The sequence below is a fragment of the Chrysemys picta genome, chromosome 1 (genome assembly GCF_011386835.1).
Source record: "Chrysemys picta bellii isolate R12L10 chromosome 1, ASM1138683v2, whole genome shotgun sequence".
NCBI classification, from domain to species: Eukaryota; Metazoa; Chordata; order Testudines; family Emydidae; genus Chrysemys; species Chrysemys picta.
This window is the reverse complement of record NC_088791.1, coordinates 232735647-232753146: the sequence shown is the minus strand read 5'-3', so window position 1 is coordinate 232753146 and position 17500 is coordinate 232735647. Positions and strand designations below refer to the sequence as shown.

The 17500-nt window shown below is 44.8% G+C and overlaps 1 protein-coding gene across 4 annotated transcripts in view; it reads left to right on the top strand.

Annotated features, from left to right (window-relative positions):
- Positions 1–7502: 7502 nt before the first annotated feature.
- Positions 7503–17500, top strand: part of JADE3 (jade family PHD finger 3) — a 78994-nt gene continuing 68996 nt past the window's right edge. For 3 of the 4 annotated variants that reach the window (XM_042840843.2, XM_024104454.3, XM_005283281.5), the window contains exon 1: positions 7897–8040. The gene's annotated coding sequence lies outside the window, so the exon portion shown is untranslated. Of the gene's footprint in view, positions 7586–7896; positions 8041–17500 lie in introns of those variants that run through there. The other variant, XM_024104453.3, reaches the window with a different exon arrangement.

The following is a 17500-nucleotide window of genomic DNA, read 5'->3' as shown; positions in this document are numbered from 1 at the left end:
CTCCCTGAATATTCTCAAAAACACTCGCAACGGTAGCAGCACATTTATGACACAAAGGAGTCATAATCTTCCCCTATTTGGACGACTGCCTTCTCAAGGGTGCCAACCGACAAGAAATGGCAGGCATGTTGAAGACCACAATATACCTGTTTCTCCGGCTAGGTCCACAGATAAACAAAAAGAAATCCACCCTGGAACCAACCCAGCAATTGGAGTTTATTGGCGCTGACCTAGACTCCATACAAGCCAAAGCAATATTACCAAACCACAGATTCACTACATTGACCAATCTTATTTCCACAGTGACCATCAGCCCACCAACTTCAGTGAGGACATGCCTTCAGACTCTGGGACATACGGCAGCTACGACTTTCGAAGTAAAGTATGCCAGACTCCATATGCGCTGTCTACAGCACTGGTTGAGCATGGTCTATGCACCCAGCAAACACCCTCTCAACAGACGCGTGACACTACCACCAAGGGTTATACTCTCCCTACAATGGTGGACACAACCAGGGAATCTATGCTCCGGGATTCCCTTTCAACAAGACCTCCCATCAGTGACTATTACAACAGATGTCTCCCTGATAGATTGGGGCACCCACTTGGGTCACCACAATGTAGAAGGCAAGTGGTCCACGGCGGAAACCCGACTGCATATCAATCTCCTGGAACTACGCACAGTACACAATGCATGCCGACACTTCCTCCCACTAATACGAGAAACCTTAATCTCTATTCTCACCGACAATGTGGCATGCATGTTTTACATCAATCTTCAAGGGGGAGCCAGGTCTTACTCGCTATGCGTAGAAGCCATGAACTTATGGAACTTGTGCATCTGCAACAATATAAACATCACAGCATCATACCTACCAGGATGCCAAAACACTACAGCCGACAACCTCAGCAGGCACTTCTCACAGGAACATGAGTGGGAAATCCACTAGTGTTCTCTGCACGGTATTCCAAAAATGGGGTCACCTGGTAATCGACCTTTTCGCCTCAGCGACAGATCACAAATGTCCACTATTTTGCTCCAGGGCAGGCCTGGCACCAGGATTGTTAGGGGATGCCTTCCTCATCCTGTGGAACGCATTGCTCATGTACGCCTTCCCGCTGATCCCACGGGTCATCCGCAAGCAGGGCCGCCGAGAGCGGGTTCGAGCCCCGGTGAAAATTTTTTTCGGGCCCCCCCAGCAAGGGTGGACCAGCTAAACAGGGCCGACGAGAGGGTGGGGGAAGCCGGGGAAGCTGGGCCCCGGGCCCCCTTCCAGACCGCTGGGCCCCGGTAATTTGTACCGGATTCCCCCCCTTCTCGTCGGCCCTGTCCGCAAGATACGACTCGACAACGCATATATCATCCTCATTGTTCCCACATGGCCCAGACAGATTTGGTTTCCGTACCTCTCACATCTAGTGGTCTATGCCCCACAACCGCTGCCTTTACGGACGGACCTCCTTTCCCAGAACAAGGGCCTGACACTCCATTCAGACCCAGCAAAGCTCCATCTCAAAGCATGGCTCCTGTGTGGTTCCAACATGGGGAACTGAACTGTTCAGAGAAAGTGAAACAGGTATTATTAAATAGCCGTTGCCTCACCAATAGAAATACTGCCACAAGTGGAGAAGATTCGCCCTTTGGTGTCAGCAAAAACAGCTGGATGCAACCAAAGCGCATCTATCTATGATCCTAGACTACCTATTAAAACTGAAGGAAATGGGGTTAGCCATAAGTTCTATTCAAGTACACCTGGCTGCCATCACGGCCCTTCACGAACAGATAGAAGGGGCTTCAATATCCACTCATCTGAGTACATGATGCTTTCTAGCAGGTATACAGAACATCTACCTAGAAGTACGCCAACCTGCACCACCATGGGATCTCAATCTTGTGCTCAAATGTCTCACAAGACCACCCTTCGAACCTCTAGCAACCTGCTTGCTCTTACATATGTCAATGAAAGTCGCATTCCTAGTAGCAATCACGTCTGCAAGACGTGTCAAAGCAATAGGAGCATTGATGGCTGAACCGCTGTACACTGTATTTACCAAAGACAAAATCATGTTATGTCCTCACCCAAAAGTGTGCCCAAAGTGGCTACAAACTTTCATATTAACCATATCATACACTTACCTACCTTCTCTCCCAAGCCACATAAGGACTCTCGAAAAGCAATGTTACACATACTAGATATCAGATGGGCTGTAGCCTTCTACTTGGACAGAACTAAACAGTTTTGCAAGTCACCAAGACTATTCGTCTCTACAGCAGAGCGCTCCAAAGGCTCTACAATATCGATCCAGAGACTCTCCAAATGGGTCTCTTCCTGTATTCAAACTTGCTACCACCTGCATAACAAAGAATCCCCCGTGGGCATCAGATCCCACTCAACACGAGCCATGGCGACATCGACTGCATTCTTGAATAATGTCCCCTTAATAAATATTTGTAGAGCTGCAACTTGGACATCAGAGCACACTTTTTTGCAAAGCATTATGCTATCACCCAAGGCCTTGTCTCAGACTCTATCGTTGGCCTCACTGTGCTCTCATCACACACTTATACATAACTCCGAACCCCTACCACCACTGGTGGGGTACTGCTCTACAAGCACCTAGAGTGGAGCACCCACAGGAATACACTCGAAGAAGAAGTTACTCACTTTGTGCAGTAACAATGGTTCTTCGAGATGTGTGTCCCTGTGGTTGCTCCACTACCCACCCTCCTCCCCTCTATTTCGGAGTTCACACAGCTGAGCTCTGCTGTGGAGAAGGAACGGAGAGGACGGTCGGGGGTGCGCGTGCTACAGGAGGCGCCATCTGCATGAGATGACCCCTGTGCACGCCCTTCCCCTGACAGAGTACTGTTGCGAAAAATCTCCTATCTCCGGCGCAGGGACGCACCAACACCTAGAGTGGAGCACCCACAGGGACACATATCTCGAAGAACCATAGTTACTGCACAAGGTGAGTAACTTCTTCTTTCTTTGCTTCATTGCTAATATTGCATGTCACAAAAACTTAATTTCAGCCACAAAAAGATTGTAGTTTACATGACTTTTCATTAAGATTTTACTTTGCATCAACCTCTTCTCAGAAGAAACCTTCAGCAGTCATTAGATTTTAATTGCCAGGTAATTTTTCTCTACTATAACATTCCAATGATATAAAAAAGTAAATAACGGGGCAGTGAAAACATGGGGAAGTGGGGTACCTTTCCTACTTTTTGATAATACCTGTCAATGCTCATTCATCAGTTTGAAGGGTACTGCATTAAGGTTCCACCAACTGCATCCATTCTTACCAGTGAATAACATTTTTGGCAATCTTCAGAATTGGCGTTAATGCTCTTGAAGTAAGGGAGTATGTTGAGCATAATATTTGTGAATTTCTGTTCTCGGTTCAGGTGACTGATCCTGTGACATTTGTACTTCATAGGTGCCTGATCACCTGTGACACTTTTGCACCCGGACGGTAGAGTTGGTAGAAAATGTCCCCCTGCTTCCCAAAATTGGTCACTGAAATACTGTCAGGCTTCCAGATTATATATCCTTTCCCCAGTTCCATTCATGCTAAACTCTGAATAACCTTATTTCTCAGATGTTAAACATTATTTCAATGTAACCTTGTTATTGGTGTAATATACTGTGTGGAGCCTACTCTATACAGCTGATATAATTACTCATTTCAGCCCTAGTATGGTATATATATATATATATATATATATATTTACATTTTATCCTGCCCATCTCTTTTCTATTTTCAGTTTCCAGAGTGTTCTTCCCTAGGGATGGTTTTCAGTGTTTGTGCTATATTTTATTGGCATGTTAACATCTGGGCCTGCAAATTCCTCATATTCTCTAGATGTCTGGAGCATCTATAGTTCATCCTTTCAGCCTAGAACTTGGAAACTGCTTTGACATCTCTGAAAAGAACAACATCATATCTGCTTTATATTTGTTCATCTTGTCGCATTTCCTAGGAACAGATTGAGAATGTTATTGTATTTCTTTCTTCCATAGTATAGATTGTATATGTAGGACCAGATCATGAAATCCTGGCTCACACTGGAAAGCAGTTATTGAAATGTGTAGTCCCATTGACTTTGTGTCCTCATATTTGCCATGTCAATTGTCTCCTGTGGCCTCAGCCCACTGTGTTGTATATGCAACAAAGTTCATTGAAAATTTATCATAGAAATGTTTGTTTTTAAAATGTGAATTAGTATTATTTGTCACATTCATCCTCTGTAAAGACTGGCTCCAGGGTTGGTGGAACAATTTGTATAGTGGGGGCGCTGAGAGCCATTGAACCAAACTGTAAACCCTGTATATAATGGAAACCACTTCAAGCCAGGGGTTCGGCAGCACCCCCAGTTCCAGCACCTATGACTGGCTTTCTAAACACTATAAATCCAACTAAATGGGCCTGAAAAGTGATTGGAATTAGCATGTCCATATTTAACTGACATAATGCAATTTTTAAGGACTAATAACTGAGGAACCAACTGGGGCTAAAATCCATCATATATTCCCCTAAACTTAATTCTATCCGTTAAGTTTCTAGATCTTGAACCCGAAACTTGTCACTAGTCTAGCAATAAATATTGTCCATCCTGATCCCCAGGCCACTGTAACTTGGTGTAGGAAACTCCGCAAGTGATGGGACCACTTAAATCCCACTTTTTGTATTTAATAAATCACTTTTTACTTATTAATTAACCCAGAGTATGTATTAATACCTGGGGGGGGGGGGGCAAACAGCTGTGCATATCTCTCTATCACTGTTATAGAGGGCGAACAATTTATGAGTTTACCCTGTATAAGCTTTATACAAGGTAAAATGGATTTTTTGGGGGTTTGGACCCCATTGGGAGCTGGGTATCTAAGTGCTGGAGACAGGAGCACTTCTTAAGCTGTTTTCAGTTAAGCCTGCAGCTTTTGGGGGACGTGGTTCATACCTGGGTCTGTGTTTGTAGCAGGCTAGTGTGTCTGGCTCAAACCAGGTAAGGCACTGAAGTCCCAAGCTGGCAGGGAAAACAGGCTCAGAGGTAGTCTAAGCACATCAGGTGGCAGTCCCAAAGGGGTGTCTGTGATCCAACCCGTCACAACATGCTAGCATTTGTTCTGGGAAACGTACAATAATGGACAGAATATAGAATGAGGTGATCATTGGTACATGAAAAAAATGACCACATAGTTATCATCACCATTTTAATGTGGTTTCTATCTAATCAAATCTTTTATCAAAAATATATCCTATGCTATGCAAAAGTTAACTAAAGGTTCTGTTTTGCCACCCCTCTTGTTCATTGTGTTCATAAAGTCCTTGTGGAAGATTGTGAGACTTTCTGGGGTGCAGTCATCACACTATGCTCGTCATCCCCTTCTTATTCTACCCATATTATACAGCTTCAATATCTTTCTAGTGGCTAACTGAGAGAAAGGATGGTCTAGTGCAGTGTTTCTCAAACTGGGTTCCACAGACCATGCTGATCAACTCCTCCCTCTCCCTCCCAGCTCTCCTGCACGCCGAGGAACAGCTGTGTAGCAGCCTGCAGGAGGCACTGGAAGGGAAGGGGAGGAGTGGGGATGGGATGAAATCATGTCCGAAGCCACTGGCCCTGCTGATCAACTCCTCCCCCACCCTCCCAGTGCCTCCTGCATGCTGCAGAACAGCTGTTCAGTGGTGTGCAGGAGGCACTGGGAGGGAGAGGAAAGAGCAGGGATGGGGCATGCTCAGGGGAGGGGTTGGGAAGAGGAGGGGCAGGGGTGGAGCGGGGCCAGGAAGTGGTGGGGGAGGGCTTGGGGGAAGGGGTGGAGTTGAAGCAGGGCCTGGGGCTTAGGGGTCCATGAAAAATTTTAAATCAAAATGGGGGTCCTTGGGTTGCTAAAGTTTGAGAACTGCTGATAGCATTTAGGGTTCCAGCCTAGCACATGGCTACAGGCTTCCTGCATGACCTTGGGTGAACTGAGCCTCACATCTGGGAAATAGGATTAGCAGTACCTCCCTACCTCACAGGATGGCGTGAGGATATATCCATTAAGGATTGTGAAGTACTCGCATACTATGGGTGATGGAGGCTATATAAGTACCTAAGATAGATGTGTTTTATTTGCCTCCAAACCTATCTATGACATAACTGATACTTGGCATAAGGAATTATCTGGGGGGGTGTCTGCACCTATTATTGAAGGTATTTTGTTGATCTTTTGCCAAAAACATTTGCAATCTGATGGCCTACTGGAGCCATTTCACTGCTCTTTGATTCTCAGGTAACAGTAGTGGCCCATAGCAATTTTTCATCCTTTGTTTCAATTGCATATTTTACTGTAATGTTTCTCAGAGCAATGGATGAGGGCTTTTTATTTGAAATAGGTCAAAATAGGTAAAACCGAAGCTGGTCACTGGCCAGACTTTACATGTGGCCATCCTTTGCTTTTTTGTCACTTAAAAGATAATCTATACTTTGATACAGGTGCAGCATGCAGCTGTCTGTTTTGTAAGTATTGTGGGCTGGAGATTGTAAATTTAGGCCCTAATCTTGCACTTTTATCAGTAACTATACATGTAGCCCCATTTACTCATGTGCATAAAGTTATTCCCATATCTATCTGCAAGATCAGTACCTTAGAGCGTAAATTCTTTGAGACAGATATTGTGTCTTATTCTAAGCTGGAATTTATCACATGGAAATGTAACTAATAATGTGTACTTAAAATCAGACCAACTGTCTGAACTTGTTTCCTATTAATTTCTGGGTGCAATTCACAGTGCTGACTCTTATTCTTAAAGTCCTGAAGTTTCAGGGGCTCAGGTAAATGCTTTATGGAAAACACTGCTTATTTTACATCCATTGAGGTAGGTGAAATCAGATTGAGATACTTTTTTTTTTTAAAAGATAAAATGTGCCAGCTTGGTGGCTGAGCCTTCTCTTTGATGGTCTGCTGAAGTTCAGGGCATGATGTAATTCTCATTTGTTTCGGTTCGTTTTATTTGAATTGGATTTGTTTTCAGTTTTGTTCAGGTTTTGGTTGCCAATTAGGCCATTTTGTATTTTGCACCAAGGTCCACTGAGGCATGCTTCTTTCAGACAGGGCAGTGGCAGCCATAGTGGCATGCCACCACTTGTTAAAGATGGCAAATGTAATGTATACATGTCAAGTACTGAGAATTAAAGTGCGTTGAGAAGGCACTAAGTGCTATTTAAAAACAAACCACTTTCTGACGTCGTAAAACTATGAGCCCACAAATGCTTCCACATGTGAGTAACCCCATGAAGTTCAGTGGGCTGTTATGCGCTTCAGTGGGTGGAGGAGCAGGGCCAAGGTGCCCAAGGATGGTTAAAAACAGCCCAGCAGCTGCTTTCCCCAGGCCTGAGGCTGGCAGTCCCCAGCTCGAATCGTGCCTCTTGGCGGGCTGGCTGGAGGGTTTGTGTGGCCTGAGCCAGCTCCCGTCTCCGCTTCGGCTTCCCCTTCTGCCACCTGCTCCGTTGTTCAAGGGCGGCCCTTGTGCGCTCTCGCTGGGGAGGGGGATGGATCCGAGCAGCCTCCGCCCTTGTGGCACAGCCAAGGAGCCGACGGTGGGTGGTACCGAGGGGGTCCCCGGCCCCCGCTACCTGGCCCGCGGGTGGCGTTTAGGACCCGATCCCCCGAAGGGCTGGGTCCCGGGCAAGGGGGCCCTGGCGCGCCGGGGGGCGGCCCTGGGGCTGGAGGCCGCTCTGCGCAGCGGCGGCGGGACGCGCCGGCCGGGCCGGGAAGGGGCGGGGCTTGGCGCCGCGGCGGCCCTGGTACAATAGGGCTCCTGTGTGCGGCCTCCGCCGCCTGCCAGAGCCAGCGCCAGCAGCGAGCCGCGGGGCCGGCATGAGCGGGGCGGCCGGGGCCTAGGCGCGCGCGCGGCCGGGGACTGGGGAGGCGGCGGTGGCGGCAGCAGCGGAGACGCCCCGGCCGGGGAGGGCGATGAGCGGCGGGGAGCGGCCCTGAGCGCCCCGGAGCCGCTGCGGCCGCACACGCCGGGGGACGCGGGCGCGGCCAGAAGGTGAGCGGGGCCCTGCGGGCTGGAGCCTCGTGGAGGCGGCGCGGGGCAGTTGGCGCCAAGGCCGCGGGGCTGCGCGGCTCCCTCTCCCGGCAGGGCCGGGGGCAGCAGCGGCAGCAGGGCCCCGAGCGGGGCTCGTCTCCCCGAGCGGCTCCGGGGCACCGGCCCCGGACCGGGACCCGAGGCAGCATTTGGGGCGGGGGCGCCAGCGACCGGGGCGAAGGCAGCAGCGCCTGGCGGCGGCGCAACATCGGGGTGCGGGGGGTGGGTGGATCCTGTGGGGTGAGCCTGGGGCTGGCTCGCTCGGCAGCTCCTCGCAGAGCTTTTCTCTCCCTTTCGGCCCCCACGTGTGTCGACAAAGGGGCAATAACAAGTGCATGAGCCGCAAGCGTCCCTTTGATTTCTCTCTGCTTTTCTCTCTCTCTCGGCTCCCGCATTGTGTGCTGAATTAAGGCTCTCGCAGGCAGGGGTGCTGCCACTTAAGGCCTTGTCAGTTCAAGAAAGTTGCACCAGTTTAAGTAGCATTGTGATCTTTTAAAACCGATTTTAGTTAAACCCGTGAAAACCCTGTGAGGGCACAGTTATTTCTGTTTAGAGTGGCTTATTTTGATGTAGCTTAAATTGATTAGTGGGTGTAAGAAATAAATGCCCCCCTGCACGAAAACGTAATTTGTGTAGATGAGCCCCTTGTGCAAATCAAGCTGAAAGCAAAGGTGATTTGTGGTTCGGCTCACCAGGTCAGCGTGCACTTATGTATTTTTTATTATGATCTCTTGGCACTTAAATTATAAATACTGTGGTAATGCCAAAAGAACCAATCAGGGCCTTGTTACACCATGCTCTGCGCATACGCCTAATAAGAGAAGTCCATGCTGAAATGTTCTTTGTTCAGTGCAGATAGATGTGAAGACTTGTTAGTTTCTGCACCAGTCTGCTTAATCATGAAAGAGTGCATTTGGGTGTGGTGGGAGGTTAGCCTAGTATGCAAAATGAGAATTGCCTTGGGAATAAATGAGGACATATTCTGCCATGAGGAATAAAGTCAGACTGAAAAGTATGTAGCTTATGTGGAAGAGTTGTCTTAATGTCTTTATAGTATGTGTTGGCAGTATTTCTCACTTGATGAGTGCAGGTAAATCAGACAGATTTTTCATGAATCTGAAATACTTGATCTTTTAGCTTTAAAAACTTCTTACTAGATAGTAGTTTAGCTAAAGTAATACATACTTGCATCATCTTTACATGTACACAGTGTTAGAAATACATTAATCATAGCCTAGTGCGATGCAGGTAAGTAGTATCATTACTTTACAATGGGGAATCCCAACAGAGTGCCAAATGTCACATTTATGCCTGCATCTATAACTTTCACTCCATGCATCTGAAGAAGTGGGTTTTTTACCCACAAAAGCTTATGCCCAAATAAATCTGTTAGTCTTTAAGGTGCCACCGGACTCCTCATTGTTTTTGTGGATACAGACTAACACGGCTACCCCTCTGATAAATGTCACGTTAGCGCTGGAATTAGAAAGTGGAAGTTTCTATTGCTGCCGTTCCAGAAAACATCTTTCAGTACCCTTCATATTGTATTTGGTTAATGTTGTCATGCTGTTTGAGACAGGCCTGTCTTATTTTACACTTGCAGAGCTCCCAACACAATGAGTAGGTGTTACTGTAATGCAAATAATAATGCTTACAAATCAACTATATTGTATGACAAGCCATGGAAGAGTGTTAAAATATGGTGCAGCTAGAGATATTTACTCTTCCATTTTCACATTTTTTAAATACTGCACTTTCTTTAAAACATAATTTCTGTGAATCAAGCATTTTTGGTGTTGTGAAAAGGTTAACTATACATGATTCAGAACTCAGGGTGGAAGCATATTTCTAGGTGATTGTGAGCTTTAAATTTAATCCAATGATACTTTGGACTAAACAATTGAAAATCTAGGTTTAAAAAAAAAAATCTGCATTTATCCTGCTTTCCATTTGTTTATATATGTGGCGGAGGGGAGACAACTGTTTTGGTTGGCAGTCCTGTAATTGAAAAGCCACCATCCAGTTGAAAATGTCATTCCCATATGAAAATTTTGTATCTACTATTGCTATAAGTAACACCTAATATTATAACTGGCAGAGATTAGAGAGCTGTTCTTTTTAGTTTTTCTTCATGCATTTGACAGCAGTTTGTGTATGACAAGATTCACTGTTTTGTTAATCACTTGCACTTCTTACATCATGTAGGTGACACACCTGTGATATGCTGTTTGGGGGGAGCTCAATTGCATCTACTATTCCCGAACAATACATGAGGATATTTTCAATTTCAGCTCTGATTAAGCTAAAATGCTGGGGGCATGGGCATGTGCACAGAGAAGAACGGAAAGATCTGAGCTTGGTAGTGTAACTCTTAAGACTGCCCAGAAGACCCTTAAAAATTATAAAGTGGAAATCAGAAATACCTTACAAGTTTTTTTTTAAAGTAAATGATATTGAAAGGCTCTTCTAGTAGAAAAATGAGTTTTCAAATGAGTCGATTTAAAAAAAAAAATCTTTCAGTTTTTGTGTGGACTATAAATCACCAAAAAAAGCTATAACCCCTCCATCCCCCTTTATTTTTTACGTCACCTTTACAAGAACTGCTTCCTTAAGATTCTGAGAAATCTGAGCAGCTGTTTTCCTTGTTTTCTTTCTAGAGTGAGCAAGTAATATAACAGGTACCTGAAGCAAAGATTTGCAAAGGAGATGACACATGAACACCTGTAGTGGTGTCGAAACGTATTGCCAGATCAGGGGTCTATTGAAATCAGTAGAATCTTCCGTGAGTATAAGTGTTTGCATTAGGGGGCCTCTGGGCAAGATTGGGGTTAAACCCTCTTTCCCTTTCTACCTGTTGCTTGTGAACTCACTCTGACAGAGAAACCAGAAAGTTTGTGTTTCATTTCTTGGGATCTCAGAGGCTGTCATCCTTGTTATTTTAATAAGGTAAAATTAAATTATATATATTTTTATCTTGTCTTGTCATTTTTAAAAATGGCAGTTTACCTGTAACTTACTTAGAGTATGTTTTCCAAAAGCTATTGTTCTTTATTGCTGAACTTCTACTCTTGTGGAGAATGTTGAGTGCATTTTGCTCTTAGCAATTCTTTAAAATATTTATGGTTGTGGCTTCAACAGGAGAGATTGAGACCTGCCCCCAAATACCCCATAGTCCAGTGTTGGGGCACTCTTCTGGGAGGTAGACGACCCAAATTAAAGACCCAGCTCTGTATCAGGCACAGTGGGGATTGAACCTTGGTCTCCCAAGACTCTTGTTGAGTGTTCCAGTAACCATTGTGCTAAAGGTTACTGGGAAGGAGGGGGTGGCACGACTGCCACTTCTTGCATCTGTTGTGTAGGTTTAGGGATGCTCAGAACTTGTCTCCTGAATTGGGCCCCAAGGCAAGATAGGCGTGGAATGCCTCGTTTGAGAATCCCACTGGGGCGTAGGTGGGTGTGATTTAGGCACTAAGTTGGTGGGCAGTGTCATCACTGAGCTGGCTTTGCACATGTCCAGCTGTCAAAATGTAGGCACCGTAGTGGCTTTACTGGTGCGGACTTTAGGTTTCTACAGCGTTAGGAAGCAGCAGAGCAATCATTTTTTGTGAATGTCATGGATGCCTGAGTCCCCCTTGTAAGTTTCATCCTTAGTGCCTATATTGTAAAAGGGATACAGTCAACTTGAAATCGAGCCAATTTAAAAAATGAGTTAAAAGTAGTTTGAGATCCTATTACCGCCCCTAAGGCCTCTACCATTACCTTTGGTTTTACATTTGCATTTTCCTATAAGTTAAATGGTGTTTCTAATCCCTTGTTGGCATGATAGCAGCTGCGTGGTTACGAGAACTAATTTAATTTTAATGTGTTCTGTTGATTTAAAAGAATAATAAACATGAGATTTAAAATAAGATGTCTGTTTAAAACTCACAATATTTCTGTAGGTAAGATATCTAAACAATCTTTGGAAACTTTAAAACTTCATGCTCATTTGATCGTGCTGCCTAGAGTCTGGAGCAGGTAAGCACCCTGGCGGGCCGAGCCAGTTTTATTTACCTGCTGACGTGGCAGGTTCGGCCGATCGCGGCCCCCACTGGCCGCAGTTCGCCGTCCTGGGCCAATGGGGGCGGCGAGAAGCCGCCCCCAGCACATCGCTCGCCCGCGCCGCTTCTCGCGGCCACCAGCACATCGCTCGCCTGTGCCGCTTCTCACCGCCCCCATTGGCCCAGGACGGCGAACCACGGCCAGTGGGGGCCGCGGTCGGCCGAACCTGCCACGTCAGCAGGTAAATAAAACTGGCTCGGCCTGCCAGGGTGCTTACCCTGGCAAGCCGCGTGCCGAACGTTGCCGACCCCTGGTCTGGAGGCTTGGATTTTAGTCCCACCTATATAGTTAACTCATTGTATATGACCTGCTGAAGAGTACAACTTTTCTTTATATCTTTAGCATACAGATAATAGTTCTTACCCACTTCGTAGAACACATTTAGTGAGCTTTGGATGAAAACTGGTACAGGTCAAACAAAAATAACAAACAGTGTATCTCTTCTACACTCTTGTTTGAAGGCAAGTTATTTGTCTGGGGCCTAGACAAGTGAATTTGTGGGGCTCTGAATTAAGCGTGTGTGTAATCAGATGTTAGTTTGCTACTTAAAACGAAGATACTTTGTTTAGAACATCATATATGTTTATGAAGGATACTTTAAAGAGCCAGTTAAGGCAGGTTGGTATGGTCTTACTGTGCATCTATCTGAAATTATGGAGATGTCATTACCAGTTCTTTAGCTAAATGTGCATTGCATCTTAAAGTGGGGTTTTAGTCACTTTGTTTCTGACAAATGGTGAACATAGCCAAATTTACCACTTACTCCTGTGGTAAAGATTTAGTTTTCTGGACAGTTATAGGTGAATAATTTCAATATTTTTGGAATTTTTAGAGAGAAAAATGACTTCATTCTACCATTTTATGTTTGGTGTATCTCTTTGCTGTCTCAATTTTAAAATAATTTTGTTTTAGTGTTTGAAACATAATGAAGTTGGAGTTCATAAACAAAATTTTGAGCATACTCTATTGAAAACTTGGAAACTACCAAGTTAATAGCATCCCTCATCAGGGGTGTTTCTGTTTATGTAATGAAAGCTAACAGATGATGATTGCATTTTCAAAAGCTGATAACATTTTGCACTCAGAACTGACAGAATATAGGTCTGTGGAGAATGCATCAGGTAAGAATGAGGCTTCTTGAGGTTAACGGGAGCTGTGGGGTACTTGTCGCTCTTGAAAATTGGGTCATTTGTCTGGCTTCCTAAATATAGATTTAACAGCTTCACTTTAGGCTCCTGTTTTAAAAATCTTGGTCTGAGAATATGTAGCTACCTTAATGCAACTGATCACTTAGATTTAATGTTATTCTAAAATAACCTTGCTCTTTGTGCTGTTTCCTGGGTACAGCTGCAAATGTGAAATACAACCCCCCCCATCAATATATTATAAATATTGTTCTGTATTTTATTGTCTCTTGAGATTGCTAACTATAAGCTAACATCTTGCAGGAGGGCTTAAGTGTGTAATGTCACAGCCAGGTATTGACTTCAATGGAGAGAAGTCGAACCTCAGGATTGTATTTTTTCACCTCTGTATGTCCGTGTAATTCAGAGGTGGGCAAACTACGGCCCACGGAACCCTCCTGCCTGGCCCCTGAGCTCCTGCCCCGGGAGGCTAGCCCCTGGCCCCTCCCCCGCAGCCTCAGCTCGCTCCGCTGCCGGCGCAATGCTCTGGGCGGCAGGCTGCGAGCTCCTGGGGCAGCACAGCTGCAGAGCCCGGTGCTCTGTGCTGCACGGTGGTGTGGCTGGTGCGCCACCAGTGCTCCAGGCAGCGTGGTAAGGGAGCAGGGGGGGTTGGATAGAGGGCAGGGGAGTTTGGGGTGGTGGTCAGGGGATGGGGGTGTAGATAGGGGTCGGGGCAGTCAGAGGGTGGGGAACGGGGGGGTTGAATGGGGATAGGGATCCTGGGGGGGGGGGGCAGTCAGGAAGGAGGGGGTGTTGGCTGGGGCGGCGGGGCGCAGTCAGGGGCAGGGGTTCTGGGGGTGGTCAGGGGGTAGGGAGAAGGGGTAGTTGGAGGGGGCAGGAGTCCCGGCGGGGCAGTCAGGAATGAGAGGAAGGGTTGGATGGGAGTGGTGGGGGCAGTTGGGGCAGCGGTTCTGGGGGCTGTCAGGGGACAGGGAACGGGGGCGGGGGATTGGATGGGGCAGGAGTCCTGGGGGACTGTCAGGGGGCGAGAAGCAGGGGGGGTCAGATTGGGGGCCGGGCCACACCTGGCTGTTTGGGGAGGCACAGCCTCCCCTAACCGCCCCTCCATACAATTTTGGAAACACGATGCGGCCCTCAGGCCAAAAAGTTTGCCTGCCCCTGGTGTAATTACTAACCAGTCCCCTCTTTTTTGAGCTGTTCACTCTTTCATATTTCACTGAATTTCAAATCTCCCCTCTCTTGTGAGAAGTTGAGCTTACAGTATTTCAGAGCTCTACATTTCAATTAGTAGGAGACTAACAGTTTTGGTATTGGAACGGCATTAGGACACATGATCTTAGACATGCTGAATGCTTGAGCCTTTGTAGAGTTATCCTAGAAGTTATTGTTTAATATAGATAATAGAAGACAACTTGGACTATTCACATGGCTGTGAAGCTTGAACTGGCAGCAAGCTGGCCTGTTTGTAGTATTTGCAGAAGGTAGGGTGATAAATTAATGATAGTGCAATTTTTTACAAATTGCTCCCAGATTAGATATTGCTGTGTGTGTCACAGCTTGTTAAACTTTGTTTGAAAACTTTATATTTGTTTTCATTCTTTAAGTACACTGTTTGTCATCTTAGCACTGTATTACTAAGTTCTGCATGTTTGTCAAACTGGAGACTGAACATTGCATATGACACTGCAAATGCCTCCTTATGTTTTAATCCTAGCTGTGAGGAGAGACTCAAAAAATGGCTTATACATGCACTCCTGGCTGCTAAAACAGTTAACGCCTGACACATAACTTGTATTTTATTCTGCCTCAGAGAGGGATTGGTGTATCACTATACAAATATAACTAAAGACTATAACAAAAGCATTGGTTATAAGTAACTAATTTGTGTAATAATTATGAATGTAACCCTTTCTTTGTTTAGCAAGTTCACAAATTTAATTTTGATGTTTTGGAATGTGTTAGCTATTTGTAAGTATTCAGCAAATAATTTCAAGGAAGAAATCTCAGTGTATGGGTTGTTCATGAAATGTTCAGTTCCTTGTTGTTTGTAGTAAGTGGTTGGTCATATGGTATTGTTTCATCTCCCTGATTGAATGACAACATGAAAATAATGAATATGGTACCTCTGTTACAAACTTCCAGATTAATAATGGTTTGTGCAAAAATTAGGGGGATTGACTGAGTAGACCCCTCTCTATCTCTCTGTCTCTGTCTCTTTCTGTCTCTCACACAGAATCATAATGAACTGAATTTAGGGCTTTCATTCATGAAAATATTCACAAGTTTACTTCTAAATGATTTGACAGGCTTCAAATGTAAATGGGGTAATTAAATTGTAAGCAATTTATTGTTCCAGTACACCAAATATTTTACGAACACACCTCGTAGCATATATTGCAAAATAAGTGGCAAAATTTCCTCCCCTCCCCCCATTGCTTCACACCAGTTCTTTCTAGATTTTGAATGACCACATACAAAAGTGATAATGAACCAGGAAGGTGTATACTCCTGACAAGGAAAAGCATTACAAGTCCTTGGTGGGATCATTGGTGACTTTTTTTTATTCTCCTTTAACATCCTGTTGTTTCTTATTTTTCTTTTTAATATCATTTTAGCATTAACTTGCATATCTTAATATCAAATTGATTCCAACGGGACTTATCACCCGTTATGGTGACCTAGTATGGAGAAATCCCATCCAGATTTGGGCCTGATCACAAAAAAAAGTTTTCCTGGGCACGTGCTTTCCGCTTCAGCAGAATGTGAGTTTCATTTTTGTGGCTCCTTAGGAAAGCGTTAAGGAACAGCAGAGGCAGGCACAGGAGTTATTCATTGAGGAGGCGGCTCCAAGATGGAAGATGGGGAAAGAGTAGAGAATAGATCTTCCACATCTGCAGCACCAAGGAGGGGAAAAACAGAGAGAGGCTTCTTTCCCTCACATGACTGAATGCAATGAAGTAATCAAAACAAATGATAATTCTAAAATGAAATGTAAACATTGATAAACAGCCAGATAGGTGAAATTTGTGGTCATCTCAAGAGCAGAGCTGTGGGAAATTGTGGTTTTGAAATTTGGTTTTGTTTCAGTCAGAATGAATCCAATATTTTTAAACCCTGTGAACTGGAAATCGGGGTGGGGTGCGGGAGAGGGTTTCCCCCTGGAATATGGTGTTTCCAAAACAAAATCTGCTCCCTGGACCCCGACCGCTTGATTGACATTTACTCAGCAGCCGCCAGGGCTTTCAGGCTCTGGGAAATCAGTCAGACAAAATTTTTTTTTTTTGACCATCTCTGCTCAAGAAGTGCAGAAAATCAGTTTTTCTGGATTCCTAAAGAGTAAATGTGCCACTGAATTAAAATTTCCCTGTTGGACAGGAAGAGCAGAACACTGAGCTTCCACCAGCAAGTGAGACTTTTGATGGTTTGGTCAGCATTGCTATTATGCTGTAATAATTTAAGCCACTGTTTTGGACATTCCATCAACTCTTCGACATCCAGCTTTGTTCAACAACAGTCTGTTTGTTTCTCAAATAAATGGCAAAGAACAAACTGGTGATTATCATTTAAAAGACAGACTTGAATTTGATAATGAAGTTGCAATCTTATCTTATGCTAACATCATAATCACCTTCAGTGTAGCATGAAATGAGCATTGTAAAGAGGCAAGTGAAACACCTTGCCCTGCATGTACTACTCTAGACAAATTTGAACTCAGTTTCACATCTAAATGTGGTAAAAGTGAATCAAATTGAAGGAAGAACTGAAAGAATCACTGATATTAATACTAAATGGTTGGAAAAATGTGAGTGATCTAATAATGGCTACAAGCATACATACATGGAGCAAATGGCATTCTTGTTTAATGCGGTTGGTTCTTCTATGGGGAAAAATGGCAGAATATTGTGTCCAGTTTGCTGAAGAGACTTTTCTCTACAGCTTTTGGTTGGCCTTTTTCCATCTACTCAAATAACAAAAATAAAATGAAAAAGTTAAAAATTTTGTGGGTGAAGTCACCCTAAAATTCTGACACATGGGTGTTCAGTATACTTACTTACTCCTTATAAAGAAGTAAGACCTAGTAACTCTAAAACACAATGCAAATGATTTTTTTAAATTTCCAGCACTTTCATTAATGAAACACCTGATTGGTGTCTTAAACAGGCTTTAAAGTAGCT